The following is a 27,376-nucleotide window of genomic DNA, read 5'->3' as shown; positions in this document are numbered from 1 at the left end:
AGTATCTATAATTACTTACCTGGCTTGTTTTATTCAGATTTGGTAAATGTCTTTAATGTCTTTTGGGTAATCTGTGTGATACAGATACATTTCTGCTGTGTCTCAGACCAATTATATCTGTGTGGAAGCTAATGTAGATTCAGTGTAAAGCTGTTTTCCACTGATCGTGGCTGCTGCTGTGGTCCTGCACGACATCCACTACATACTGTATATTATAACTGTCATTATTGCTACCATATCTCCATTACAGTTTATAGTTAGTTTATGATTTGCTGATGCTGTGCATCTGTGTCTCTCTATCTCTATCACAGGTTCCACTGCTACTGTAATCATTTTATCATTCATTGTAATTGTACAATATGTTTGTGTTGATTTGTTCTGTACATATGACATCTAATGCACGTCTGTCCGTCCTGGGAGAGGGATCCCTCCTCTGTGGCTCTTCCTGAGGTTTCTTCCACCTTTTTTCCCTGTTTAAGGTTTTTTGTGGGCAAGTTTTTCCTCACTCGAACCGAGGGTCTAAGGACAGAGGGTGTCACTCCCTGTACAGATTGTAAAGCCCTCAGAGGCAAAATGCGTTATGTGACTTTGGGCTATACAAATAAAATTTGATTTGATTTGAATTAGAGTTCCACTGCTTCTCTGTCCGTTCGTTTGTCCCTCTGCATGCGTGAGTGATCAATGCACAGCTACAGCTGGTTGAAGGGGACCAAATCCATTGAACAGTTGATTTGGTTCCATTTTACCAGCTTTAGCAAAGCATTTTAGGGGCAAGTCTGGTCCGACAGGTGACAGGGTGGAGAAGGAGGAAGACGTGAACAGACAAGTCTGGGACCTGAAAGAGACGAGAGCGACAGGGAGGAAACGATAAGAAGAGAGCTTGTCTGCACAGAGGTAGCATCAAGTAAGCGCTCGTTGTATATGCATGCACAGAACACGCATAAACGTGCAAAACACATGGTAAGCAAACAGGCATTGATTATCGGGGGAGACGTTGCCCTTGAAAGAGTGCATGTTGCTGCATAGAAGAAGCAAAAATATGCAAATAAAAAAAAGGGTTGGATTTAAGAAGGAAAAGAAAGATGAAGAATATAAGAGTGTGAAGGAGAAGGAGAGATAGAGAAGAAAGAACAGGCAATGTGGGTGATGAAAAAGAGATGAGGAAAACACGGTGCAGGGCCCTGAGAGATAAGAGAGGAGCGCATATAAATGATGGCTGTAGACAAACTTGAGAAAACAATGAATTCATCACCTAACTGCCAATACTACTAATGAAGCCAGCGGATAGGACAGCAGGAAAATTAACTCTCATTGACCTCTGCGCTATGTGGAACATCTCTCTCTCTCTCTCTCAAGGCTCTCTGTTGTTCCTGTTCTCACTTGTGTTTTAGATGTTTTGGCCCGCGGTTCGGGCCGTTCAGCCCTGCTGACTGCCTGAGCGCGGTGGCACAGAGATGATGTACTCAGCAGTCTTCCTGTTAGCTGCGTGCTTCTGCTCGTCCTTGGAGCAACTCACTCATTTCCTGGTTCAATTAGCCTAGCTAATCATTTAATCATTAGGAAATAAACAGTTTAAGCAGAGTCTTGGCCCTGGAATCCAAACTATTGATATTTTCTGTCTGGGTATTTTTTTTTTTTCCCCTAACTCACTGATATCTTCTGATAATTCAGTTGTAGCATATCCAATCTGACATGATTCAGGATTTTGCTTTTAAAAGCTTAAAACTACTACAATATAATATTGGATCAAATGACTTTGTGTGTGTGGAAAGGGGTGCTTGTATAGGGACAAACCCGCATTATCACCTGACTCTGCAGTTCTCCTCAGATCATGGGGTTTTTTTTTTTTTTTTTTGCATCTGTCAGCTCATTGTTTTGGTTTTTACGGCTCACAGCTTTATGGTTTTAAGTCCATCTCACTGTTCTCAGCTTCAGCGTCGTTTTCATTGGCAGCTGTTTTAAGTAAAAAAGGTTCTGATAAAACCCGTTGTACACCAGCTGCCCAGCACCAAACAGCAGACTGGAAAAGTTAACATGCCAGACGTCCAGGTTTGTCCAGGTTTGTTTTGGTCTGGGATTAGTTTGAAGCTGGGTGTCCTGAGTCCTGACAAACCCCTAAAAGTGTTTTCACCAAAATTAAGAGACATTATCATAAGACTATATTTGTTTTCAGCACTTCTAGATGGTTCTCATGTTCTGTCCATGTCCACCCAGACTGTATAAAACATGGACGTAGTCTCCATGACATCCACCCACAGGTTTCTGAAAAGACGTGAAGTTCAGTGTGGTGGTTCTAGCCATCACCATCTTAGCAGTAGAAAAATGGGCAAAAAGGGCATCTGTAAGAGCACCCACCTGTCAATATCATGTGAACAGATTAGTTGTATATAAATATAAACTGAGTACAGTTGTCATGAACGGAGGAATTAACTATAGAGACCAAAACTGTTTTTTGTACCAGGCTGTAAACATGTTTATTTCTGCTGTGAAGTTGGACATTTGAACATGGGGACTTATGGAGACCGACTCACTATTGGAGCCAGCCTCAAGTGAACTGCTGTTCTGGGCCCTGGACATTCCCACCTGGTTCTGTCCCATTGATTAGTACCTATCCCAGCATAAAATGCATCCTGTTGCCTCTCAGTGAATATTACATTTAAATCCATCAGGTGGACTCCATCACACACATGTTCTGTATTTGTCAACTAATCCCATGGAAATAAAAAAATTGTGTGTATCACACCCTTATATGTCTTCTTCCTCTGTGCCAGGGAGCTCCATTCTTGTCCAGGAACTATTAAAAACACATCAGTGAGCCACACTGAGTGTCATTATGATCCACAAACTATATACACTTCATACACCATATCTCTGCTGGAACCACTCACTAACACACCGTGTGTATTAATCCACAGTTGATAATAGGTCTTGACAAAATGTCCTCCTCTTAAAAACCAGCCATGTGTTTTAGGAAATTACTTAGACTGAAAAAAAGAATATATATTATATTATAATATATTTTATCTGTGTAACTATAAATACTGTTGAATGAATGAGTGTGCAAACCCTAATCTCTCACTGCAATTTAACAAAAAGAAAAGAAAACAAAATGAATTTCACTTGAATTTCTGTGAAGTATTTAAACCTGGATTTAACTGTCACAGTCAGTCTGTAACTCTGCTGGGTTTTGGCACAGAATAGGAGTGTGTGTCTGCGTGTGTGTGTGTGTGTGTGTGTGTGTGTGTGTGTGTGTGTGTGTAAGAGATTATACTGTCAGTCCTGTATCAAAGCTGTCCACCCCTCTCCAGATAACAAATACATCAGCACACAAATCACACATTAAAAAAAAAGAAATGCTTAAATACTGGCAGTGCATGTAAGAAGCTAAGGAGCAAGACAGGACCTCTCTCTCTCATGTTTAATAAACTTGTCACCAAAGAAATCGGCAAATTGAAAAGGGGGGGCATCTTTGACTGAAGACGAAAAAGGAGGAAAAAAAAGAGAGGAGGAAAAGAAAGGAGGCTGGAAAGAGAGGAGAGAACGGTGGGAGGAAAAAAGTGGGAAGTAGCACACGGAGGAGAGGACGAGCTTGCATGGCCTGAATTCTCTACCTGTCCCAGAGCCGCTGTTGTTCTACCTCTGCAACATGCAGCACTGCAGTGTGTATATGTGTGTGTGTGTGTGTGTGTGTGTGTGTGTGTGTGTATTCTGTGCTGTCAATTATAACCTCTATGGATGTTTGTGTCTACTTTTGATCTCCACAGTGTCAACGTATAGTCTGTGCCATTTTTTGTAAACAATGATCTATGAATGTCATAAGACTGACAGTAAGAGCAAGTGTGTATCTTCTACGTATTGGTTGACAAGCTCCTTTGCAGTGTTGGGTATAGTTACTTTGGAAAGTAGTTAGGTTACAACGTTACCATCAATTAAAAGTAATCCGTTACGTTACAGCGTCACCTATGAATAAAAGTAACGTGTTACTCATGCGTTACCAAAAATGAAAAGCCGTTTGCAGCGCCTCGCACATGCTGCATTAACTGACACAGACACACAACCTGCTTTAAATGTACCGAGACGTCCTGACAATGAATAACGTCAGTCATCCAAACAAACTAACTCTGCAGGACAACAACAACAGGAAGGATAGTCAGCAATATGCCACATTTATTAATTCATTATTTTTTGATCAGTCAGGACATATGATCAAAATTCAGGAGTTTCCTAATCTTGTTCCCTCTGTGTTACATGTCGTTGGGATTTTACTTAATTAATTTACAGAAAGATGGAGACTCCACAGTTGTAATTGGAAGCATCTCCTCAACCACATAACCGGCCACAAGCTTGTGAATTTCACTGGTAGAGACAGTTTTAGCTGAGCTGGTGCACCACCGTCGTCTTCCTCAGCAGGCCTTGCTACCAGGGTGACAGAGTGCTGCTTGGATACAAGATGTTTTTTTTAAAATTGGAAGTGGAATTTTTTGCAGTCGACGGAAGCTTTTCACCAACGCAGAGTGTGATTTTAACGTTATGTTCTTGTCCTTTTCGCTGGCGAATTGAAAATAATGTGGGTACTTCCATGATTTAAAAGCTGTCCTCTCTGCCATCGGTTTGAAAACACTCACACACACACAGGTAACGTAGGTCAGCAGGGCACAGTCACAAAGTTACTGATTGCTTAAGGCACGACACTAACGCGTTAAGTTACATGAAAAAAGTAATTAGAGTACTTTGTAACGCGTTACTTTGTCGTGACTTCGTAACGACCCACAACACTGCTCGTGTGCGTGTTCAAGCGCAAATATCAACTTCAGGGGAGAAAGGGCTACACATGAAATCCTTTTCATAGCAGGAGTTTCAGTAGATTAGGGAGAGAATCCCTCGGCTACGCTGTCTGCGCTTTATTCCGGCAATCTGTGGCCCACACACTCATCAAACGGGCAACCCTCCTTCACCCTGCGCACCTCCACTCAGATCTGACATCAAACAGAATCATTACACCCATAGCGTTTTATCATTAACCTCGCTCAGATGCCTGCTGAAAGCTTCACCGATGAGCACTCTTTCAACATTAAACTGTGAGGCAGCTCTGTCAAGATCAAAACTACAATAAGTAAAAGGTGTCGTGCATTCATAAGTTTAACGGCACAAGAGCTCAGGGAAAGTGGGCTGTATGTGGGTCGGGGTGTTCCATGTGTGTGTGTGTGTGTGTGTGCACTCTTGCATGAGTGCGGCTGCTACTGTAGGTGCCCTCTATCAGGCCGCCTGCATGGTTGGAGATAGGCTAGCTACTTGTCTATTCTGGGACTGTGCTGTCCGCTGCATTCCTGCCCTTATATTGGAGATGGAGGGTGGGGGGGGGTTAGGGACAGCTGGACGCCGCATGGAGAGGAGGGAGGAAGAGACATAGTGGTAAAGACAGTCTGGGAGTCATCGTGGGAAGGTCAGTGGGGGTGTAAGGCGTCCCCAGAGAGTTTTACTCAGTACAGGTGGTGTTACAGAGCAGCTGCCAGCCCCAACACTATGCACAGCCCCCACAGGAGGAGTGACACTTTGAAACCAGTCCCGCAGCCGACTCTGTCACTCTTGTTCACCATGATATTTTCATTTCAGATGTAGAAGGCCTGACACCAGGACTGCACTAATACAACTTGCCGTACACCACCGCTCCCATCACTCAGTCAGCCTCTTCACTCGCTGACCATGTCACATGCTCTGTGTCTCATTCTGCGACTGCCTGGTATTCCTCTCAGCTCTCTCTCTCCTTATCAGGACAAGTGGCTCTCAGTGACTGACTGACTGTCGGGCCCACGGCTCTCCATCCGGCGCCGCGCTATGGGAGGGCGAGGCCCCGGAAAAAACGTCTGAGAGCGTCCCTTTCCTGTCACGTCAGTGCACTGCGACTGAAGCCCTGACTGTGGTTAACCCACTGTTACAAAATAACCATTAAAACCCACTTAAAAGTGCAATAATCCTTCTGTAGTGCAGCATTTCAGTGAGGCAGATTTAGACAAAACCATCCTAATGAAGGCCTCTGTGCATGCCTGATGAAGATGTTTGCCAGTTGGTAATTAGCTTAATGCAAAGGCACACTATAGTAATGAAACAAGTTGACCTGTGGTCAGGCTGTAAACTTTATCTTCTGTGGCTGGCTGTATTTATTCCTGCTAATTACCCGCTGACTAGAGGCAGAGGGAAAAGTGGGATGTATATATCAAACTGAGCACGGACATTCAGGGCGGATCTTATATCTATAGGATTGTGATGGGCATTGCAGGAGTGGTATAAAATCAAAGTCCATTAGGAGGAGGATCAGGCTGGAAGCTCTGGCCCCCTCTCCGCAGCGAAGGCCCCTTGTCAGGGGTTAGCGGTGCTAATGCTGCTGCAGTCCACTGCAGACACCGGCTGGCTGGCTCCTCTTCCACCATCAACCCCCCACCCCCCTCCTCCTCCTCCCCCTGCATTCGGACGTGAGCAGCACCCAGCGGCTGACTCAGCACTATTCCCACGCCTGATTGGTTGATCAGAGAAGGAGACAGGCGCGTAACAGGACCCTTTATCCTCTGCTCAGCCACTTCCTCGCTCCCTTACTCTGCCTGAAGATAAAACACGTCTGTCGGATAAAAAAACGCTTCCTGACCTTGTGCGGCTGCTCGGCTCAGGTGTCGTACTGTGGCTACCGTACCGTATGGCGTGGAACTTTTTTTTTTTTCTTCCTTTATCAGTCGGCCTCTCAGGGTTACTGAGAGGCCTGCGATGATCATATCTTTAATGTTACGTCCGCACTGTAGTTCATAATGCATAGCAACTTTGATATTATCTACAAAGACATAATCGGGCTGGGCACATGCTTGACCTTGTGTCCATATTTGATCCAAGCGTCTCTCTCCACTGGATTTGTTTAAAATGCCATGAGCAGTTCCTTAAATGTATCTTGACGGCATCTTTAATATCTCTATAGGACATCATTAAGCGGGTCTGCGGGGCTCATACTTTGTGATTATTGCAGTGTTTATCTTCCGCCACTCTTGATTTTACCTCACAATGATTTAATCCTCAAAGCTGTTTTATTCTTTAACCTTTTAATCTAACGGCAACACCCTTAAGACGATCAATACCTATTTAGATGATATATTTAATTATATCCTCTCCTCCTTCCTCACACTCTCCCCTCGCTGCCTTTCTTTGTAGACCACCACAACATGCAAACAGGCTCTGACTCTTTTTAAACCCTTATTTAATTATAAAAAATAAAAAATAAATAATAAAAAAAAAAGATGAAGGGTCTGTATCCTCCCTTAATATAACCTTAATGGACTATTGGGGACTTTGTATTTTCTTAGACTTTGCTGATGTGAAATTTTTCACATTAATGTAAGAAGGATGACACTGTAAGTGTCCTTAATGAACCACTTTATTCAGTAATTTCACCAAATATATATCCAGAGAGTGTGCAAGCTGGAACAGCACAACAGACCATCCGTAGAGCACATGTGTACGAGTCATCTAACCAGCTTTAACTGCCCCTCCGACCACTCCTCACCACAGTAACACGCCATCAGTAGCTGTAATGAGATTAAAGTAAAACATAGCAACAAGAGCGCAGAAAAGATCCGATCTGAGCCAACGCCGCTGTATGTGATTCCATGTGTTAGAAAATGCTGAGATGTAGCTTCAAAAATGAAATGGAAGTGGTGTCTTAAGATGCTTAGGACAGCCAATTTCAGTAATTATCTGCTCATAAACCAACATAAGGATATAAAAAAAATGCCAGCCACTAACTCCTGCACACAGGGCTGTCACTAAACTTCTTGGCAGGAGTAGAACAAAAGGAGATAAACGGAGGCAGCTCGGATATAGAGAAAGAAATGATGGGAAAAAGCCTCGGCTTCTCAAGTGAAAGGAGATGGGATTAAGAGAATGAAGGGCACTACACAAGTTAAATGGAACAATTTAACATAAAGAACTCTTTAAACAATTTCTTTTCAGACGGAACGATATTAAAGTGGAGGAGACGTCATCTCGTTTTGTCAGGGAATGATGTCATGATCCATATGCAGTGGCTGCCAAACTGCAGCAGACCTGCCTTTTGTCTTCACCTTTCTTTATCCCTCTCTCTCTCCCTCTACTTATGCAGCCTGTTTCTCACTCTGAGCACGCTCCAACGTCCCCCTTCCACTTTCCTCCCACCCTCCACCACCTCTTACCCCACTCCCTCCATCAACCCCCCGCCCCCCTAACGAACCACTGCCGCCACTTAGGTATTTTAGCCATGCATTCATTACAGGCCGCAGCAGGGCCACAAAGGCGTGCTTGATATACGCTCTGTCGTGGAACAAAAAAATCCAATGCAGTTTAAGTCAGAAAGGAGCCCGGGCGTAAAGATAGCCTCAGCTGACATGCTTTCTACTGTGAGCGAGTGGGACATCCCACTCTTTCTAAGCCTGCTAAGCACACAGAGAGTGAAAGGCTTCATTACAACTGCTCTGTTTTTAACTTGGGACAATGTGGATCGAAAGAGGCCCGAGCCAGTTAGAGCCATCTAGATTAGAATCTGTGTCAGATCAGCGTCTTGGTCGCTTGTGTAAAGATGTATGCGTCAGGACGGGTAAGTGTGATTAAAGGGAGTCAACAAAGCAAAATGCTGTTTTACTATGAATAGAGACAAGTCTAGAGTACACTGTGGGCTCTGTATTGATTTTCTTATCAACTATTCCTTTAATAATTAAAAATATGACTATGCACTTAAACATTTACGCATAAAATTATGTGTAAACCCACAGAAACGATCTCCCAGCTCTGCAGTTCCCCTCTTTACAGAGCTGCACAGCTGTAATCCGCATCAGAAGACAGCTGTTTTCAGCCAAAACTAAACTTAAACTGTGATGTCAGTGTTGTGGTCACTGCTTCTATCTACTGCTGTAAGGTGGAAAAAATAAATCAGCTACTGCCAGCTGTATTTACCACTTCGCAGATGAAAAAAATCGATGAATAAATCATAATCAAGTGAATATTTTTCAAATATTAAACTCATGCCCTTTCATCTCTCCCCCTTCTTTCTTTTCACTTCCTCCTCTGCAAACCACAAGAGTGTCTCTCTTTCTCTTTCTCCCTCTCTCTTTATCTCTCCATCTTTCTCCATCCACCGCTCTGACCCGGCCGCATATCGACACGCATACGACCAAAATGCAACATGCGCGGAAATACGTTGTAATATGTCAAGCGCAACTTCCTGCTTAATGCAAGCTATTTTTACCACACGTAACAGTGGCCTGACTACGCATTCAGCGTTGAATTGCCAACCAGTGAATGACCAACTACTGCTCATGTTATTGCCTCTGTCTTTGTCCAGTCTTCAGTTAAAGTTAAAGATTGTAGGAAAGGTCAGAAGTCAGTACCTGAGTGCAGGATAAAAAGCTTCTACGACATTTTCCTTTACTACGTATACAGTGAAACCACAGTGAACTGAAGTTTCCATGTTGGTTGCAGCATTTGTATAGTAAGGCGCACCATCACACTGATCTCAGTCCAACATGCACAGTAATGAAATATATATATAGTCTGTAAGTGCTGTAAGTGACCTCCGGTCAATCCACGTAATGATAGCGAGCAACAAAACAAACGTTTAAAAAAAAATGTGTACTTTTATTTTGTACTTCTATGTGAACCATGTGTGTGTATTTTTCCATACCATGAAGTGACTTTTTTATTTATTATTATTTATATTTATCTATGTGTGTATCAAAGCCTGATATACAAACACATCACTGAGCCATATTGTTGCACATATTCCTTCAGTAAGATGAAAACACACACACACACACATACACACACACTGTACTCCCACAGTAACCATCATCCACATGGTACTGAATGATACTAAATGTGCTTTAAAATGTTCCCCAACAAGAGCTATAGTTTTACATCTTCAGTAGGAGGCGGTGGGATGAGGTTGGCACCGGGTGCCACAGACGGGGCAGAGAGGTACTGAGAGACACACTAACACGTTGTTGGTTCATCAAGGTGATGTGCTGATGTCGCTGGATCCGACAGGGAAAAATGTTTTTCGCTCCGCCGGGTGGAATTGAACCAAAAGAGACCATAACTACTACAATAGCCCGAGGCCAATACACAACCCACTCACAGTGTTCACTAAACCTATAGTTTCTACAGTATCCCTGCTGCTGATACAGCACTACTGCTGCTGTGTAAAGCCCACTGTTACAGATGGTAATCCAGCTATCATATACTGTAATAGTCTCTGTGCAACAAAATGGAAGCAATTATCTCAAAGCACACAACGATCGGTGGAACAGATCACAACGCATAACTCTTTATGGGTTTGGTAGATTTACTTTCACCAGCTGAGTCTGTCTCTCTGTGTAATTTGTGTTCTTTATGATCCCACTCTCTCTCTCTTTTGTTTCCCTTTTTCTTTTGTTTATTGATCTTTTTTTTTCTTCGCCTTTCTTGTTAGCCATGACACACCCGATACACACTTTGGAATGTAACGTAGTCTTTATGCCACCACGGTTTCCTTCTTTCTCTCACTCTTCTGTCCTTTACCTCTTCTAACTCCAACCTCTATTTCCGTCTCTCCATTTTCCTCTTCTGTAATACTGAGTTTTGCTCTGTTCTGTTCTGAGCGGTGAGGGGGTGATGACAGAGGAATGTTAACTAGCCCTGTCCTGACGCTGCACTCTCCTCCTCTTAGATGTGTATGTGCACTTACAGTAGGAGTTGGGGTGATCATAGCCCATCTCAGCTTGTCTTGATGTACTGTTATTTGACTAACAAACTCCCTGACTGACTGGCTTATTGTACCGCTTATGCTGGCCACTCCGCTCATCTTCCTCCTCTATCGTCCTGTATCACCCCCCTGTAGCCAGCTGGCTCGCTGACTCCCTGACACTCCGCACTCCTGCATGCTGCTCCCAATTACACCCCTCCTCTGGTCGACTGAAGGGAGATGGATACACGAGGCCACACAGGCAGAAGACATGTTAACATAGGCGGGTCGATGAAGACAGGCAGATGCTTGTATGTACAGGCAAAAGCCAGATGAAAGCTGGAATCAAACACACCTGATGTGTCCTTGGCTGCTCATAGAAGATGGAATCATTTTATTTAGACATTACATATGATGCAGCTTCTTGTGAATGATTTCTGCATATTTAAATTTTAGATGACGTATTCTGAACTGTGTCACATCCTGCTACATAAGATCATTTCTCATAATCGAGTGTGTTAAAATGTAGCTGAAACAATCCATTGATTGCCCATCAACACAAAATGAATTAGTAACTAAATTAATTAGTCATTTATTTTTCAAGAAACAAGACTAGAAGAATGCAGCCGAGGCTGATGGGAAGATCCTTTAACCAAAGTTGTGGATAAATAACATTTTGACTTAATGCAGAGGGAAACAATCCACTTAACGGGTACTAAAACGCACAAATATCCAGCTCATTGTGCCGCTACAGTACAGAGGCTCAGCAAGGATTCATCCGCGGGGAGCCACGAATGTCAGTACTAAACTTCATGGCAATCCATCCTATAGTACGGAGCATCCAATAGAAATGTTGTGGCTCAGTCCAAAGTCGTGGGCCTACTGACTCTCTGTCATTGAGCTACGCAGCTCACACTCGTGCACCACAGCAGCTGAAATCATTTTAATTTTGGCCGACTTTACACAAATGATGCATTTATTTTTTCTTCTGCAGTTTTGGTGACTTTACATGAGAGATTTCTGTATCTGTGTGGGTTTTTTTGTTTTTTTTTGCTGTGCGGTTCTTATTGAAAAATGGGACGTCACACCAATCAGAAATGATGAATTGGAATTCAAAATAAAGCCGCTTTTGTGACTCTTAAAACATAAGGATTATTTTTTTCTCAACTCGAGCTGTAATTATTTCTTAGTAAGTGGTTTCATTTCAAACGAAATGTTTTCACTTTTCAGATCCTCTTGTTCTGCGTCATGAGACCATTTCTCAAAAAACAAATCTCCAGCACATTCACTATACTCATAACCAGTAATGGGAATAACAATGTGCTCAGGAATGCGTTATATTCACAGTTATACCTTATGAGATATATCACTGAAACTCTCCTTTATATTTTCCCTGTGATGCCTCTTGAGGCGATATATATATTTTTGAAATACTGCAGGAGATGGATGCATGTGCTCTCAGCTGGGGGCTGCATTATGAAAGGCACCAGGACAGATACTGTATATTCTACAACCCCAATGCATTTTGAACAGTGTTTATTCTGGGGAGAATGCTAAGTGCACAATGTGTGTTGTCATCAGGCGAAAACAATTAGAGCAGGAAATGCCTTTTTCTTTTTGGTCAACTGACAATTACAGTGTCGTAAAATTGTAAATGTTATGACCTTATAAACAGAGACAGAGTGTAATTAGAATATTAGGGTGACTGTAAAGCCTAGCAGTAATTATGAGGGTGTCAATGTTTGGGGGACCTGCATGTGAAAATGTGTGTGGGTGTTTGTATATAATCTCCAGCGAGCAGGGGGAAACAGTAGAGGAGGGGGATGTGGCCCCACCACCACCACAGTGCCCTTGTTCCTTTAATTACTTCCCTCTGCTTCACAGCTTCACTGCATAACAATTATCCTGCGTGTTCATTTGAAGGGAGCAGACCCTCTCTCTTCATATTGTACAGTAATGGACAGGCTCTGGTGTCAGCAACATCACTTGATGTACTAGTGGGAGACATTAAATTATACTCGGGCAATACAACTGTCTTACCTCTTTTTTTCCCCCCGTGCCATAAACAATAAACAGTGCACAAGTTGCCCGTGGCATTGTTCCTTCCAGATGTGAAGTTTTGTCTTTTCCTTCCTACACTACATCTTACAAGCTAAACATGTTTGGCAGGAAGTTGAATAAAAAGGAAACGAGGAGTTAAACTGTAAAGTTCTGAAAAAATCATTTTCAGACCCAGCTGCTGTCTACAACTTCTGGAATCAATGATGCTCTGCTGGAATGTTAGACTTTTCACCTTTCAGCCATTTGTTTGTGGCTTCGGTGTGCGCTCACTTTGCGTCCATGCAAAGGACACACAGGCATGCACGCGCACACACACACAGACATACACAGCCGGGTGGAAGGGGTTGGGTCTTTTGCAGTCTATTGGAGTCGAATTCAAGCAGATGTCTGTTTAATTGATCGAAACAAATTACCTCAACATTGATCCCTGTCCCGGTGTAGGGTCTGATCGGCTTTTTGGAGGCGCGCTGTGTGCGTGTGTGTTGTGTGTAGGAGTGTGTGTCTCGTGCATGATGGAGGTCTTCGGCTCTGACTCACAGAGAATGTATGACTTAATCGCTAAATGATAAATCGTAATTTGGTTTCTGATTATGCTGTGTGTTGTCCCAATTGATTTTCAGTTTCCCTTTGAACTGATGCACTCATCATTCTCACATTAAAACGCAGGGGCCAATTAACTAATTGACTTTTGAGACTCATAATTATGAGTAATTCATTAGGTTTCTGAAGTCATTTATTATCAGGGTCTTTTTCTTTATCATCTGTTTTTTTTTTCTTTTTTCTTTTTCTTGAGAGCAATTTGTCGGCCATGATTTCAGTGACACCTCTGCCGCACAGCACATGTTCCGTGTGTAATAAGCTCAGCTCATCTTACCATGCTTCTGTAATGACTGAGTGCACGAGCAGAGCAGCCAGTGTAAACTGTAAAATTACACATTTACCTTGTCTTTAGCCCGTTCGCTGATACTACAAATAAAAGCTGCTGCTCCAGTGAGAAACAAATCAGTGAGCCACTGTTCTCAGTACAGATACATTATATCCATGTAATGTGTACATATTACAAAAAAGAACATAAACAGCCAGATAAATCAATACTGTGGCTGGGATCACTGGTGTATATATATATATATATATATATATATATATATATATATATATATATTTATATATATGCTCTACTGCAACTTCAGTGTTTGTGTCCATATACACATTTAATTTACATTACACCACATGTGGCCATATCTGTGTGTGTATATTTATGTGTTTGCCTATTGTTTGAGGAATGACTTTGGGGGGTTCAGATGTACATTCCTCCTGAGATTCACTTTAGAGACATAAACACAGAAGGGGATATAATAGGCTGTGTCTGTGTCCTTGTATCAGGGCGAGACGACACATACATTACCACTCCACTGCATCTGTTTCAACTTCCATTACTCTTTACCCCTATTATATTCTGTAAGATTGCTGCCGATGCACACTTACTATAAACATGATTAAAAGAGAAAAAAAAAAATCCTTGCAATAAACTCTGACACTTAATATAAAACTCCTGACTTTACAATCTCATCCCGCCTTCTTGCAAACACACACCTTTCGCCTGCCACACACGTACAGCGCATACTAACACATACTAACGATGCATGACACACACACACACACACACACACACACACACACACACACACACACAATCAGAGAGAAACTAGACCCTTCTAACCAAAGGCTTTTAAAAGGCCTAAAGGCCACAAACATGAAGCCTTAGGATCTCACCCCTGATTAAATATAATTTATGTTCATAAACATTACATATCTTGTGTTTGTATTGCCATAAAAATATCATTAAAAACTTTTCACATTTCTCAAATGAATTTAGCTAATTCCTTCTAATGTAATCCACTGTCGTATTCCCACACTGAACTGCCCACTGCAAACATTTCCACAAACACTCTTTTTTTGTTTGTTCGGTCGTATTAAGAATGACTGCAAACTACCAACTTCTTATTATGCAATTTATTTCTAACCCTTTTGAAGTTTAAAACCGGTCTCCTTATCTGTAGAACCAAAGTACACACTCCAGTTTAGAACACACACAAAAAAATGCATACACTGGAACTCACACACAAACAGGTGCGGTGAGAATGTGTGCACGTCGCACAGATTTCAGACTTGGGTGTACATGTTTTTATACACCAGTCCACGGCTGATATTATGTAAAGTCATGATGTGAAATTGCACTTTTTCTTTGCCGTTCTTTCCACTCGTAGGTCTAATGAGTTGTGGAGCAGGCGGAAGTATCGATATGCAAACGGAGCATTAAGGGCGTGCCCACCTCTGACTACAGCCCCCGGTGTTAAAACTGTGCAGTGCAGGCAGAGACGCTGCGCAAAGGTTTGAAAAGGTTTTTCGTCTGAGAGATACAAAAGTCATCTACCAGGAATGTGCACTTGCATGTCTTCGATTGGCCAATGCAGCATCTTGATGACGTCACGTTGCATTGCAGCAAAAAGTTGAGCCGTGTCACATTCTGACCCGACACTGTTAAGCTGGAGTGCCGTGCGCAGACAAACACACTCCATCAACAGACTGGTTCCATTCAAATGAATGTGGGCGCTGCTTTTTTTTTTACACCAGGGTTTAAGTCGGGCCTAATCGCGGTCTAACTGTGGGAGTGGAAATAAGTTTGTTATTTCGAAAACAGAAGCATGGGCGTTATAAATCTGATCAGAGAAAAAGTGTAGTCGTCGACATGCAAAGAGTTCGATGAACCTGGTCTCTGATGTTTGGAACAGCCAATCTAAAATCGTTCAGTAAGCTTGATTGACTATTGTGCTTTATCAGTAGTTGACAGAGTGGTAAATCATTCATTTACACATATTGTACATACAGTCAGCTGTGCTGTAGATTCTGCATTAAATTCATATTCACAGAGGCAGATTTTTTCAATCATTACAGTCAATGTTCCACATGACTGATCTGTATGTAACTACCACTAATCCCTCACTGGGCCCGTGGATTACTAGCTTTGCCTTTGCCCTTGTGTGGACTCCCAGATGGGGGAACCAGTCAACCAGCCAGTCGATCAAGCCTGTAAGTCAGCCAGCTTTACCAGCTGGATACCCGGCCAGCCAGCCAGCCAGCCAGCCAGCCAGCCAAGGAGAGCGGCCAAGGGGGAAGGTGGGGTGTGTGTGTGGGGGGGGTCAGGGTAGCCCTGAGAAGAAGCCAGAGGTCTTCGAATGTGTGTGTGTGTGTGTGTGTGGATAGCTGTCTAACGTGGAGCGAGGCAAAGCGTTGCCGTTGGTTTACTTTTAGTGGGGCCCCCAGTCGTCCGGCTTTGGCTGTCTCAGCACGGTGCCGCAGTCAGCATTGTTGCATATTTAATGTCCTGATGAGAGCTTCCACCTGCTGACACAGGCAAAGTGACAGAACAATACCCGCCCAGCCCCCTCAGCCCGCACCCCCCCAACACACACACACACACAAGCCCTGAACACCATCATCAATTTAGTCTCTCTCTCTCTCTCTCTGCCTCTTTCGCCTCGCCTCATCTCGCACGCTCACGCGCCACAACTCCCTCCGCTCCGATCCCACTTCAGTCTACGCCGCTCTCCCGTTTCCCTTTTGTAACCCCCACCCAACCACCACCACCCCCCCCCCTGCCCCCACCTCAATACTGTGCCCTTCTATCTTTGAATTCTCCCACAGTACAACGACCTTTCCCTCTGGTTCTTAAAAATCACAGCAATAAATCCCTCCAACATAAACATAAGCACACACACACACACACACACACACACAGCACCTCCACATGCTCTCACAAACACATTTGATGTTTTTTCTTTTTGGGGTGGAGGCTTTATGTATATGTCCCCGACTGAAGTGTGCATTTTTGGACCCGGTTTATCTCCACGGCCTCTTCGTCTGCAGCTAAGATTAGAACTGTCTGTTATATTGATGGTTAATTAGCTTTGAAACACTGTCTAGCTGTGTGTGCATTGTAATGTTAAACAATTCTTCTTGGCACAAAGCAGTTCTTCTCCTTTATGATCCTCTGTTAACATTTTGTTTTGTCTTGTAAAAAAAAAAAGATTGGCAGGAAGTTTAATCCAACTGCAGATCCCTGTCAGCTCCCACACAGGCGAAACGCCCCGGGGTGTACACCTGATCAGGGCCAAATTACCGCACTGAAACTGGCCCAAATAACACCTAAACAGGGACAGGTAAACCCTAACTAGGTCACATACAGTATTTATATACAAAGTAGGCCAAAATACATACACTAAAACCTGACACAATTGTTGTACCTACTCCCAAACCACACCCGGATTAGTCATTGTTCCAGCACTCTTATACATCCTATATATACTTAATGAGTGCTGAAGAATTATCACAAAGGAGTGATTAAAAAAAAAAGTGGCACCGATGTGTTCTGCTGGCTCAGCAGGCTGAGACAGATATCATGTATCCTGACATTGTGGGTTTGACTCAGAACTGTTGTCATAAGTCATTTTCTCTCGCTTCCCATTTTCCTGTCACTTTAGCCTCTTTGAGCAATCCAATAAATGCCAGAAGAAATAAACTTCAGCCTGCAGACACTGCTCTGGATACTTTCAGGCATTGTGAAAGAAAACACAAGGCGGGAACTAATGAACTGCAAAAAATTAAAACTGACTTTACATTTGGCCACAGACGATTTTGGTGATCAAAATTGTGACGTTCCATATGAAGCATTCATAACCAGGCCAACAAGCTGAGCCCAGAGGCAGACAGTGAGACTACACACCGGCGTCTGAGCCCGGTAATCTGTCAGAGAGTCCTGCAGCCAGTCTCTCCTTCTTCCTCTTTCTGACCATCCTCTCGGACCATGCTATCCATTAGCAAGCATTTAATCACTGCACCATTTACTGGAAACTGCTGTCTGTCTGTGGTGTGTGTGTGTGTGTGTGTGTGTACTGTGTGTATTTTAATGCATTAGCAAATTCACACATATCCAGTCCAAAAGCCTGATAAAAAAGGAGTATTCCAAAGAAAGCAGGTGTTCTTGAGAAAAAAAAATCACCGCCATTCCAGTGTAGTCAACGTCTGCCTTTCTGCAAATAAACTCAAAAGAACAGAGTGAAAGAGGTATCCAAAAATCTATTGCGGGCAAGCGGAAAGTGCTGACTGGAGTTGCAGCTGCATCTACAGTTTTCTACAGTATGCATCCCTCTGCAGCACCAAGCTGACTGGACTCAACTGGGCCACATCAGGGTTGAAAAAGTACACGAACACGCTGCACATGCACATGAGCTGTGCATACAGAATATCTGGGTCTACAGTGTGGAAATCATAGAACATCTTCTCCCGGTGAGTTTGATTTGGTGGATTGGTTTTTGCGGACTCAAGTCAAGTTTGTGTTTAAACGTTTTGGTTTTGTTCAGAAGAGGCGCTGAAATTTTTCCCAACCTGGGATACATACTTCTTTACATTCCATAGTTGCTCTTGTTCATATGGGCATATAAAGAAGTATGTCCCCCAAGCAGGCCACTGTCCTTGGTGGCGCATCAGGCCCACCCCCCAACCCTCAACCCCCCACGCCTCCCACCCTCCATCCAGCTCCATCCTGCTTTATCCCAGCTTCTCCTCCCGACACACAGCCACTCAATGAGGAGGTAAATTGTCCACACAGATCACAAAATGTATATAACCCCCCCCCCCCCCTCCTCCTGATCACCCGTGACACCAGCCCCCAGTACAGGCCCCTTCAAATTGTAGGACACCAGCACAGGTGAACGCACACATACACAGTGAGGAAAGACATGGCACAGGTTCATACACGTACACGCTAAAACAAAGCTAATATTACACCAAGCAACTTTTGTCACGGCTTTACACGAGACCCCGCTGTCATGCAGCCTTGAGCAAAGCTTCTTTCAGAAGAAATAAAACATTTCAATGGTATTTTTAAAAAAAAACGTCACGTCACATCCACACCACGAAATGACGCAAGATTACACACCCTATTATTTAGTTTTCACCTAAAAGAAAAAAAAATACAAATGTCACCAAAAAAAAAAAAAAAAATTTTTTTAAAAGTCACATTTCCTCTATTTACATTTAACTGCCTCTCATCCTCTGAAAGAACTGTTTGTTTTTTTAAAGCGCCAATACTACAGCATAACTACGATATCTGGTGACCATGTGTCCGCTCTGCTTTGACATACTGTACATTATGAAGCAGTTTCTCCACACACACACAACACACACACACACCACACCACACACACACACACACACACCGCACGCGGCACGCGATTCACCTTGAGTGTCACGCTTTAGCTCAGCTTGAAGCAGTGAAGTGAAAGGGGTGAGGTGGGAAGTGGTTGGGTGCGTGTGGGGGGATGTGGTGGTGGGTGGTGGTGGGGGTGTTGAAGGGAAATGAGGGAGATGTTGCACTTACCTAGAGGCAGTGTTGGATAGAACCCCCCCCCACCACCACCCCCACCTCCCCGCCCACCTCCCCACCCATCCCCACCCCCCTCCCCATCCTCTCCTGCTTCAGCTGGGCCGATGCACCAAAGAGAGAAGCAATAAAGCGAGAGCAGAGAAGAAAAGGAGACTGGGAGGAAGAAGAAGTGCTTCGCTCTCTCTTCTCTCAGTCTGTGTCCCAGGTGCTGCCTCTGCAGTCTCTCTCTCTCTCTCTCTCTCTCTCTCTCTCTCTCTCTCCCTCTCTCTGTGTTTAGCCACACACACACGCTCTCTCTAACATCCTCACTCTGATCCTCTCTCTCTCTCCCTCTCCTCTCCTTAATCTCCCCCTCTTCCTCACACAGAAAACTTTTAGTCCGGCACACAGCCGCTCGTCCCACCGGTCCTCCGCCGCTGAGAGCAATTCCTCTTTTTTCTCCTCTTTCTCTCTCTCTCTCCCTCTGTGCCATTCATCTCCTTCCCTTCTCTCTCTCACACACACACACACTGTCCCATGCATTCTATAGGCTACCATGCTATGCAGTCTCCCCTTGACTGCCCACTCCCCTCTTTAGAGCATGTGTTCTCATTGTCTCCCTCTCTCTCTTTTTTTTCTCTCCTGCTCACACACTCCACCCCACACACACTCTCTCTCACCCTCCTCCCTCTCTTTTCAGTCAAACTACAGTAGTGTTATACAGTCCCACGCTGAGCAGAAGCTGGTGATCATGAGGTTGAATGGCATATGTGGCGTGGCACGTGGACAGGTTTAAGGGGAAGAGCAGCCAGAGCAGACTAAAGGAATGTCAGTGTGTGTGTGTGTGTGTGTGTGACCTACTGTGGGGATCTGTCAATCTGTAAATGTGTGTCAGCAGGTATAGTCTGAGTGTATGTATGTGTGGCTTCAATTGCCCTTGTTGCTTGAGTGAACCCCATTCACCTGAGACCCACTGCCCCCTCCCATTAGCCTCAGTCCCTGATCCACAAGCAGCCACCCAGCCCCCCAAGCCAAACACACACACACACACACACACACACACACACACACACACACGCACACACACACACACACACACAGTGACAAAGACCTCCCCACCCTCCTCTGCTGTCTCCCCTCCTTCCCCTCCTACCCCCCTCCCTGTCCTCTCGGAGATCAATACCAATTTATAGGCAAATGCACAAAGGCTGAGTTGCGCTTTTAATGAATTGAACCATTGCTAACGTCAGGCATCTAATGAAGGCTCTGAGAGAGGCGTTAGGAAAACCTGGGGTGGGGGCAGGAGGAAGCATATAAGGGTTATTGTGGAGTGTGTGTGTGTGCAAGTGTGCTTTTGTGTTTGCATTACGGATGAACAGCTGTTACTGTGTCGCAATTTTCCAACTGCTCTTCCCCTTCCAAATATTTGATAACACTAATATGAGGCCAGTTATGACAGAGTGGATAAACTGAGAGTAAGACACAGGCATGGCTCCCCGGCATGCACTGCTCTTAGGAGCCAAACTGCAATATGAGGAAGTCTTTCTTTTGTCTTTGGCTGTCAACCTTTCACCTTGAATGACAATACCAGCTAATCAAATCTCCATGGAAGCACACGTCGAGGCTGAACTGTTGACACAGCACAATATTCTCACCACAAATACGTCTTTTTTTTCTTATGTACAAGAGACAAAGGATACATTTTCTGTATGTGTGTGCCTCCACAGTCAAGTGGAAAATGGATATTGTAAAAAAAAAAAAAGGAGCTGTGTGAATGTTTTTACTTGTGTTTGTGCATACCCACTTAAGTCCACTGCCCAGGTACTGTATATTGCTTTTCTATGCTACATAATTTGACTCTAGTGTCTTGCCCTGTGCGTTGAACACACAAATTGCCTGAATGTATCAACTGCATCCGCAAACATCAGTGAATATGTCATCCTCCGTAGCCCCCCAATAGCCCCTTTGTGTGTTCCTACCAGTGTGTAACCAGTGCCATGGGGGCTGTGCACATCAGTCCTGCCCGCCCAGTAATTAAACTAAAAGTCTCTTCCATAAATCACACTCGTCCTCTCCCCTCTCTTCCTCTCTCTCTCTCCCATTCCTCCCCTTTTCTCTTCCCAGCGAAGGTTTTGTAAATCACCAGCCGGAGCTGGTAAACGAGGTGGTTTTGCACATGTGCACACTCGCGAATGCACTCCAAGCCAGCACTAGACATAGACACATTACAAAGAATTAAGCTGCCTATCCACTCTGGCCTCTACGCCACCACCGTCCCAATATTCCAGGCAAGAATTACAATTCTCCAGGGAGGACGAGCCAACTGCTGTAGATTGCAAGATAAGGGCAGTGTGTAAAATGCACCCGCATTGCACTGTGAGACTTGGCAGGAAATGGATGGAATTTGCCAACATCTGGCATGACTTCTGTTATCCTTACAATAGGTTGCAGTATCAGAAGGCATTTTTCATCCCAATAAAGCAGTCAGAAACAGATAACAATATAAGTCCTCATCCTCTTCCTCTTATAAACCTCGTTCCTTTCTGCTATATATTCTCACCAGACCTAAGCTAACGCCATAAAAAGTCTCACCCAGTTTCACACCCAGTAGAGATTGCTTACTAGACAGAAAGACAGATAGATTCCCTTCAAACAGCTGCATGTCTACTATCTCCTATAGGGCCGGGCTGGGACACCCGACACCTCGTCACCTCGCCATCTCGCCACCTCCAGCAAATCACAGCGAAGTCTGTGAGAGCTCCGGACGCTTGACAAACAGCTGACCACTGCTGATCTCTGTGGTATCTGCTAACTGGGTGAAACTAGTCTGTGCAACGAGAGAGAGAGAGAGCATATGCATGACACTTTTAGAACCTTGCTTCTACTTTAACCTCTCTTACTCTCTCAGGAGAGTGACACATGTGTGTGGCCCGTCTATAGATAGAGCTGAGGTCCCGCTGGGATGACACTGAGCTTAACACCGAGGCACATTAGACCATACCCATGTGGCGTTCCTGCAGACAAACCTCACTTTTCCTGCTGGCAAATATAGTACACCGAGCAGGACCACAACACCGTGCATTTTGTTCCATGTTCCGATGCTGCCATATGGAAAGATTTTTATATAGTGTGGTCCATATGCTTCTCCAAATGCAAAAAAAACCCAAAACATGGAAATGTTTCTGAAAAAATAAATGCTGAAGCAAAGAAGGTGAAAGGATGGAAAATAAAATAAAAATATGCATATTCATGTCGACATGCTTCACGTTTAAACAGTAAATAAATTCAGATAAATGTAGCCTTTAACTTACTGTACTGACACTCAAGCACTGTGTAAGTTTAGACATCATATACAGTCACCTTTACACAATCAGAGTTTGCCATAAACTATTTAAGAATTTGATTCTAAATACATTTCGCCGAACGTCAAAAACACTCCAGTGAGTGTAACACCTCAGAGATAACCCTTGACCTTTTAACCTCATGCCAATGTATAGAGACGTTTCTTTGGAAACACATGAATCACAAACTCTGTCCTACAACAACGTTAACACGGAGCAGAGTGATAAATACATAAGAATAAAACTCTTCCCAGCTCCATAAACACGCAATCTGTTTCTTTTTTCAAAAGAGCAGCTGAGGAATAAACTGTACTGTATTTGTGAGTGTGTGCGTGTGTGCGTGTGTGTGTGTGTGCGTGTGTGCATGTGTGTGTGTGAAGGTGGCTAGGACAAAGCACGCTGACACACACATTCACAAATATATGCAGTGAGTAAGCACACTCAGTAGAAAGAGAGATTTTTTTTTTTTTTTTACAAATATCCAGACGCATAGAGACACTTCCACACGTACCGTGGTAAAGGTGATCCAGAGAGGGATGCTGGCCCATGCGGAGTGAAGCGGTCGCTGCAGGCGGAGTCTCTCCTCCCTGGGAGCTGAATCAGCGATGGAGAGTTTAAGGTTGCGGAGAGGAGAAGTAGAGAGAAGAGGAGGAGGAGGAGGAGTGAAAAGAGAGGAGAGGAGAGGAGAGAAAAGAAGAGGGTCACGGGACTCGTCTTGCCTCTCTCTCTTGCTGGATGTGGTAAAAAAGGAGGCAGGAGGAGGGGAAAAAACAGGCAGAGCAAGAAAGAAAAAAAAATCATAGTGGACTGGTGCAGGTAGAAAAGAGAGGAAAATAGTGGGCAGTAAAAATAAAAAATAAAAAAAGCACAGAGGTTTGTGTAAGAGGATTCGATTTGAAGTGATGACTGGGCAGTGAAATGCGTCAGCCGACAGCTGCCCGTCCCTCCACACCACACCAGGCCATGTAAAGTTAGAAGGAAGACAGCTGATCAGACTGCCAGAGAAGGAGATGGAGCGAGATAGTGAGTGCTGACAGGGCTGAAGGACAAATCGGAACGAGGGACAGAGGGAGGGAGGGGTGGAGAGAATGAAAGAGTGAGCGGAAAGAGACAGTGGGTGAAGAAAGCAAAATAATACAGATTAAAGAATGAAATCAAATAGAGGGAATGGAGGAAGAATGGAAAGGAAGAGAGGAAACAGTAAGAGAATTTAGAATAGAAAGAAATAAAAAAAAGAGGTTAGCTACAAAGATGGGATGTATGAATGGAAGGAAGGAAAAGGAGAAGGGTGATAGAATCAAGGAAGGGAAGAAGGAGGGGAAGGAAAAAGCATGATTGGAGGGAAAGAAGGTAAAAGGCTTGGATGGACAAAAGGGCGAAAAACGTAAAAAAAAAGAAAGAAAGAAAGAAAAAGAAAAGAAAATGGGAAGCATTTAACACTAAACACTGAACTTAGTTATCTCTTACTCTTTCCCGTCCATATTCCACTCAGTCACTTTTCCTGATATTTCGTCCGCTTGTCGGTGAAAACATTCCCTCCAAAGTAACGAAATGAAAGAAAGACTTTGTTGTAAGAGCAACAAAACGCAGAAAAAGGTTCTGGGATAAAAGGTCAATTGATACCGCTCACAGGCATGTGGATTGCTTTTCTTTTTTTCAATGAAGTGTCAAAAATAGACGAAAACAAGTTAGAATGAAAACACTGTGAGGGGGGAGCAGGCGAGAGGTTCAGGATGATCGGAGGAAATCCCCACCGTCCCAGGGTTTTTATACCAAGGTAAGAACCAGAGACGCGCGCCCCTCCACTAGCCCACCCTCAAAGCCATGCTCCACGGCCTTATTTAGTGAAGTGTGGCAAAAAATAGCCTCCCAAGTGCTGCTGGGTGGGTGTCTGGGTAAAAGTAGGTGGGTGGGGAGACTGGGAGGGACAGGGTGGGGAGACTGGGAGGTGAGGCAGGGGGATATCAAGGAAGATTGGTGGTTGCGATGGTGATGCCGTCACTTTTAATCATCGTCTTCATGCCGCCCTCTTGATTTCAGGAATTTAAAGGAAAGCCATATATTTCAATTCATTTTTATTTACATGATGCCAAATCATAACAGAAGTTATCTCATGACATGTTTCATACAGAGCAGGTCTAGACCGTACTCTTTATAATATTTACAGAGACTCAAAAATTCCACCATGATCAAGCGCAGTGACAGAAACCTTGTAACCTGTAACCGCTTATCCATATCAGGGTCGCAGGGGGCTGGACCCTATCACACTAGTACGGTAGTTCAGGCAATGTTGGTCCGTTGGTCGGTCTACCACTTCTTTAGCCTTTAGGAGCAATTTGGGGTTCAATTTGAGCCGGGACTTGAACCACACATCATCTGATTAGTGGATGACCCGCTCTATCTCCTGAGCCACAGCGACCTCTTTGGTGATTTTCCAGACTGAATTATCGCAACAATTATTCCGTGGATTGCTGCTGGAAATACGTTTGCTCTGTCCATCATGCAGTTGAAGTTAGTGAAATGTCTTGACAACTATTAAATGGTAAATGATGAATGGACTGTACTTATATAGCATAGCCGCCCGCTGATGATCCTTGAACTTTCCATGTACCTCCATCATTCGGTCATTTTACCAAATGCCTGCAAAACTATCCCATCATTAGCTTATACATACTACACTATTGGTGCTAATTAGCACACCTACACACTAAACTAAACTAAGATGGTACATATCTAACCTGCACTGTCACTTAGCTTGCTAGCTCAAAGCATTTATCTAAACGTGCCACTGTACACCCTATTGTGTCTGTCTGTTTTTTGTTTTTTGGCCTTTTATGCCTTTAATGATAGGACAGCTGAAGATAGACAGGAAGCCTGACACGCAGTAAATGGCTGTTCGATGCGGGATTCAAACCAGGGCCAGATGCAGCGAGGACTATAGCCTCCACACACGGGGCGGCCGCTTAACCCACTACACTACCAACTACCCCGTGTCTGTAGGCTTTTAATCTTGTTACAATATATACTTACTAATTGGGAAATTTAAGAAAAAATAGCCTTCAGTATTCTAAGCATGAGGAGGTGTAGAAGTGAGCACATACAGTTTACACTTTGCTAAGCCTTACAGATAGCTGGCCATCTAGGCCTTCCTGTAATTAAAATTAATGAGCTAATGGCACATTGGTCAAGTATCAGGGAGAAGAGAGCACTGAGCAAAAAGAAAAAAGGGGATTTACCCCTGACAGCTATATTGACGACTTTGAATGCAATGGACATTAAACAGCTTCAGGTGTAGGAGGATATGAAATCATAACTCAGAACACAGTTCCCACCATTCACTGTGATGTACATGTCAAAGAAAGCTTTTGGCGTTCTGTCACACAGGCACGCAACAAACTCGACTTGGACTGGACAATAACTTGGGTTTGACTATCACGCACATCATAGCTGTCATGCCATCACTGCCTCTGTGCTCTAATTAAATGCTAGGGTGCTCGGAAGGAATAGTTTGACATTTGACAGACACAGCTAGCCTGGCTCTGTCCAGAGGTATAAAAAGTAAGACTAACAGCACCTCTGAAGCCTTGTTTGTTTAAAGTGAAGCATATTTGATTGTTTGAACTTCAACATCATAATGTAAATGTTGATTGCACAGTGTAACAGTAAGCAAAGACGCCATCACTGTTAAGATTATTGCTGTATAATCCTCAATTCAGTGTTTCCCAGTATAATGAAGACTCATATAGATGAATGAATATATATAAATGAATTTTCTCCTGTTTTCTTCTAATTTTAAGCCACCCCTAAACCAACCAACGATGGAGGGGGGATTTGATTATTTCTTGGCTGGCCACAGTGGAGACTCCAGCAACACATGCCCAACATGAGAGTAAGTAAAGAAACGTTTGGTGCAGAATTTTGTGACAACATTGCTAGTTCTCTTCCTTTCTTCCAGCATTTTTAGACGTATTTCACGACTTAGAACTACATTTTGTATATATAAAGTTTACCAATGCCTATGTTTCTCCAAAGTCTTGCCCTTCTCTAAAGTCGACAGGTTTTGAAATCGGCATTACAGTTAAAGCCTCTGTAAGCCTGAGCACCCCCCATGTTCCTCTCCTGCTGCCGCTGCCCCCCCGCCGAATCTCCCTGCCGTATTTTTAGCCCTCCCAAATAAAGAGGTGTGAGCCCTTCCACCGCCAAACACCCACCCAAACTTCCGAACTCACCCTCCCCACACTCACTCACTCTCCAACAGTTGTAGTCCCGGCACCTTGTTCCAATCCTAGGCTGCATCACATTTGGTGACACCATGACGGTGCTATATATGTATGAACAGCATGACAAAGAGACAGACAACAGGACGAGAGGTGTTCACTTTGTGTGTGTGTGTGTGTTCGAGCTGATGAAGAGTCTCAGGTGAGGCGAATGTATCTGTGGAGGAAGTCGCCGAGGATGGAGAGAGAGAGAGGGAGAGAGGGCCCGGGAATTGAGAGGACATGAGGAAGGGAGGAGAGATGGGGAAAGAAAGGATATTGATTTCCACCTTAAAGAGGCAATCTCCGCTTCTCAGGAGCTCCAGGGACTAAATGTGTGTGTCTGGAGCTTGTGTGTGTATGATCTGTCCTGGGATCAGAGCAGAGACTGGAGATGGTGGTGCAGACATTGAGCACACACTAATACACACACACACACACACACACACACACGCACACACACACACACACACACACACACACACAGTTTTGGAATGTTAATGATATTCAAAAGAGTGAAACAGAGAGCAGAGCAAAAGACAAAATAACACCTTTAAACTACTCA

The 27,376-nt window shown here is 43.9% G+C and overlaps 1 long non-coding RNA gene across 1 annotated transcript; it reads right to left on the bottom strand.

Annotated features, from left to right (window-relative positions):
- Positions 1-551: 551 nt before the first annotated feature.
- LOC109138005 (uncharacterized) lies at positions 552-24,302 on the bottom strand. Its single transcript, XR_002041805.2, has 3 exons — positions 24,023-24,302; positions 23,067-23,149; positions 552-835 (listed from the first exon to the last, which is right to left on the bottom strand). It is a non-coding gene; the product is annotated as an uncharacterized LOC109138005 (long non-coding RNA).
- Between the last annotated feature and the right edge of the window lie 3,074 nt (positions 24,303-27,376).

Source organism: Larimichthys crocea, chromosome XV (assembly GCF_000972845.2).
Source record: "Larimichthys crocea isolate SSNF chromosome XV, L_crocea_2.0, whole genome shotgun sequence".
In the NCBI taxonomy this organism is placed as follows: domain Eukaryota; kingdom Metazoa; phylum Chordata; class Actinopteri; family Sciaenidae; genus Larimichthys; species Larimichthys crocea.
Note: the sequence above shows the minus strand (reverse complement) of the source record. Positions and strands in the feature narration are given on the sequence as shown.